Genomic DNA, 4842 nt, shown 5'->3' on the forward strand with positions numbered 1-4842 from the left:
TACAAACGTTCACATGTTGATGTTTCCGCTTTCGCGTACTCGAAACAACATAATACTAGTCTTTGTAATTTAGTTTCATAATTTCAACTGTTCTCATGCAGAATTTTTGCTCATTCTTATCCCAAATTTTGACCTGGCTACTAGTTACACTCCTTGTACTTATTGCAAAATGACCACAAATTTCAACAGCTTTCACATGTTGCTGTTTCGGCTTTCGCTTACTACAGTCAACATAATACTCGTTGCAAAATAAGTGCTCGGCATCTGCAATTTTCCAAAGACGAAGTTTCGCCAGTTCAATTTTCGCTCGCCAATTATGGCTACTAATTCACACGGTACTGAGCTCAACAACATTAAATTTGTTCAGCAAGACTTTCACATGTTGATGTTTTGGCTTTCGCCTACTAGAAGCAACATAATACTCGTCTTGTTAGCTCATTCAATGAGAATAGCTTTTCCCGTTGAGAATTTTTGCCTTCAATTGGCGTTGTAGTGAGTTTGGCTACTCAGATCACCAAATACTTGTGACAATTCGAACCAGAAATGTTTTCAATTTTCACATGCTGATGTTTCGGATTCAACCTACTAGAAGCAGCATAATACTTGTATTCAACAATTTCTGTATCAAATCCCAGTTTTCTCTGGTGCATCTTTGCCAAACTATTCCAAACTGCCTGAGTCTGAATACCAATTACAGGTACTAGTAAATGCACGTTACTAAGGACTATATAGTTCTAGGTTACTGTACACAACGACGTTCACATGTTGATGTTTCAGCTGCCGCTTACTAGAAACAACATAATACTTATCGTGCATACCTTTCCATAACTTGTCCTTTTCAGATGCATTAGTTTCCCTTTGTCTTGGCTTCTACAGTCAGACTGGCTACTAGTAACAGCACAGTACTAATCACAGTATCGTTCTACAGTTTGCAGACAACTTTCACATGTTGATGTTTCAGCTTTCGCCTACTAGAAACAACATAATACTCGCTGTATACATTTGTAGTTCTCTATGTAACTTTCATGTGAAGAAGTTTCGCCAGTCTTTTTGACTGTCTCAAATCTGAGTCATGCTTAGGCTACTAGTTGCTTCATAGTACTTATCGCCTCGAGATCATTGAACAAAACTTGATTTTCACATGTTGCTGTTTCAGCTTCCGCTTACTAGAAACAACATAATACTAGTCTCATTAAGTTCCGTCTCTTTGCAATTTTCTTATGAAGAAAATTCGCCATCACAATGACTCCAGCAGTTCTTGATCAAGGAATGCAATCATTGATCAGAATGCTATTATTTGAATCGGTTCTGCTTTAAGTGTTCCAATTTTATTGGAAGCACCAACAATAGAACATCAATGTGTTCAATCGAGAGTTATATAACCCTGAATCGGACGCAGTCAACAGCCGAAGCCGAGACCGCCTTTTGCGTTAGAGAGGTCGGTAAACAAATCTTGCGATTCATACCGAATTAACACATATAGCTGTGCTCCTCTTCGTAAAGCGAGCCAAGTGATCCCCTGTTGAAGGATGTATTTGGACCAATCTAGTAGCATTTGGTTTCCAACAAGCTCTCCCAAGTTAGCTTACTTATTGGGCTTTTCAACCAATTCGGTTGGCTACAAGCATCATCAAAGTACTAGCCACAGTTTGATCGCAAAATTCTACGACTTTCACATGTTGATGTTTCGGCTTGCGCTTAGCCTACTATAAGCAACATAATACTAGTCATATCATAGAGCGTGATCAGCTTGTGACGTTCTCATGATGAAGTTTCACCAACAGTGTCTCACTTCGAGCTTAAATCCAGCTACTAGTAACTACACAGTACTGACTGCAACGATAACTTTTATCTATACCTTTCACATGCTGCGCTTTCGGCCAGGGCCTACTAACGTCAACATAATACTCGATATAAACTTTTGTTCATGATGCAGCTTCCCCATGCAGAAGTTTCGCCTTCAAATGCTCTCTTGGCCATATGACGTAAGAAAAGGTTACTAGTAACATCACAGTACTAGCCACAGTTTGATTGCAAAATTCTACGACTTTCACATGTTGATGTTTCGGCTTGCGCTTAGCCTACTAGAAGCAACATAATACTAGTCATATCATAGAGCGTGATCAGCTTGTGACGTTCTCATGATGAAGTTTCACCAACAGTGTCTCATTTCGAGCTTAAATCCAGCTACTAGTAACTACACAGTACTGACTGCAACGCTAACTTTTATCTATACCTTTCACATGCTGCGCTTTCGGCCAGGGCCTACTAACGTCAACATAATACTCGATATAAACTTTTGTTCATGATGCAGCTTCCCCATGCAGAAGTTTCGCCTTCAAATGCTCTCTTGGCCATATGACGTAACACAAGGTTACTAGTAACATCACAGTACTAGCCACAATTTGATCGCAAAATTCTACGACTTTCACATGTTGATGTTTCGGCTTGCGCTTAGCCTACTATAAGCAACATAATACTAGTCATATCATAGAGCGTGATCAGCTTGTGACGTTCTCATGATGAAGTTTCACCAACAGTGTCTCACTTCGAGCTTAAATCCAGCTACTAGTAACTACACAGTACTGACTGCAACGATAACTTTTATCTATACCTTTCACATGCTGCGCTTTCGGCCAGGGCCTACTAACGTCAACATAATACTCGATATAAACTTTTGTTCATGATGCAGCTTCCCCATGCAGAAGTTTCGCCTTCAAATGCTCTCTTGGCCATATGACGTAAGAAAAGGTTACTAGTAACATCACAGTACTAGCCACAGTTTGATTGCAAAATTCTACGACTTTCACATGTTGATGTTTCGGCTTGCGCTTAGCCTACTAGAAGCAACATAATACTAGTCATATCATAGAGCGTGATCAGCTTGTGACGTTCTCATGATGAAGTTTCACCAACAGTGTCTCATTTCGAGCTTAAATCCAGCTACTAGTAACTACACAGTACTGACTGCAACGCTAACTTTTATCTATACCTTTCACATGCTGCGCTTTCGGCCAGGGCCTACTAACGTCAACATAATACTCGATATAAACTTTTGTTCATGATGCAGCTTCCCCATGCAGAAGTTTCGCCTTCAAATGCTCTCTTGGCCATATGACGTAACACAAGGTTACTAGTAACATCACAGTACTAGCCACAATTTGATCGCAAAATTCTACGACTTTCACATGTTGATGTTTCGGCTTGCGCTTAGCCTACTAGAAGCAACATAATACTAGTCATATCATGGAGCGTGATCAGCTTGTGACGTTCTCATGATGAAGTTTCACCAACAGTGTCTCATTTCGAGCTTAAATCCAGCTACTAGTAACTACACAGTACTGACTGCAACGATAACTTTTATCTATACCTTTCACATGCTGCGCTTTCGGCCAGGGCCTACTAATGTCAACATAATACTCGATATAAACTTTTGTTCATGATGCAGCTTCCCCATGCAGAAGTTTCGCCTTCAAATGCTCTCTTGGCCATATGACGTAACACAAGGTTACTAGTAACATCACAGTACTAGCCACAATTTGATCGCAAAATTCTACGACTTTCACATGTTGATGTTTCGGCTTGCGCTTAGCCTACTAGAAGCAACATAATACTAGTCATATCATAGAGCTTGATCAGCTTGTGACATTCTCATGATGAAGTTTCACCAACAGTGTCTCATTTTGAGCTTAAATCCAGCTACTAGTAACTACACAGTACTGACTGCAACAATAACTTTTATCTATACCTTTCACATGCTGCGTTTTCGGCCAAGGCCTACTAACGTCAACATAATACTCGATATAAAATTTTGATCATGATGCAGCTTTCCCATGCAGAAGTTTCGCCTTCAAATGCTCTCTTGGCCATATGACGGAACACCAGGTTACTAGTAACATCACAGTACTAGCCACAGTTTGATTGCAAAATTCTACGACTTTCACATGTTGATGTTTCGGCTTGCGCTTAGCCTACTAGAAGCAACATAATACTAGTCATATCATAGAGCGTGATCAGCTTGTGACGTTCTCATGATGAAGTTTCACCAATAGTGTTTCATTCGAATTGGTTCTGCTTTAAGCTCTCCAATTGTTTTGGATGAACCAGTTTTGCCCTTCGAAGCCCACTTTTGTGAGCTTTTGTGGGTCTTTACCAAGAGGATATACCTCAAGGCCTCTTTCAATTCCTTTAAGTTCTTTCAACTCCTTTACAGTTTCTAGGTTCACATAGCTGCAAACCTTATTTCTAGTTTTAAGTCTGGCCAACTTGGGGAGAGTTGGTGCAGACCGTGACCAATTCTAGTAGGATGCCACAACAAGAATGTGATCAACTTAGCTTGTCGATGAACCTGCCCCACATTCAAACAACTCTATCGCCTTTTCCTCGTATAGTTATATGCGAGGGCCTCTCATAGAGAGCGCTGTTAGCAACCTTTTCCACATAGACGATAAAGTTGTGAGTGTTTTGCACATGGCTGTTGTCATCACCACGTGACGAGTCAACTCAGCTTGACTCTCTACACTCCGACAAGCTTTGCACATACGCCTTTAGTTCAGTATGTGTCTTTAATCTGACTCCGGTGCCTCAAGCCGGAAAAATTGTCAGATTATGATCATTATCGGTTAGTCATCCCGATGCAAGATCGTATCGTACTGTCTTTGTCTACCTCCAGATTCCGAAGAACAGGAGGAGACTCTCCCAGACCTACATATCTGGGAGAATGTTCAGAGGGCGAGAAGCTGTGGATTACTCTCCCCTAAGAACTGACTAAACTTTACCCTCGTCCAAGGTAAGTTTATTTTAGCTAGCCTTCTATGTAAAGGATCTGAGGCTAAGCTGTGT

General features: G+C 40.7%; 1 pseudogene; it reads right to left on the minus strand.

Moving 5' to 3' along the window:
* Positions 1–1379: 1379 nt before the first annotated feature.
* On the minus strand, positions 1380–1531 carry LOC142354989 (5.8S ribosomal RNA; annotated as a pseudogene).
* Positions 1532–4842: the final 3311 nt, after the last annotated feature.

The sequence above is a fragment of the Convolutriloba macropyga genome, unplaced genomic scaffold (assembly GCF_964194025.1).
Source record: "Convolutriloba macropyga unplaced genomic scaffold, txConMacr16.3 SCAFFOLD_5936, whole genome shotgun sequence".
Lineage (NCBI taxonomy): Eukaryota > Metazoa > Xenacoelomorpha > Acoela > Convolutidae > Convolutriloba > Convolutriloba macropyga.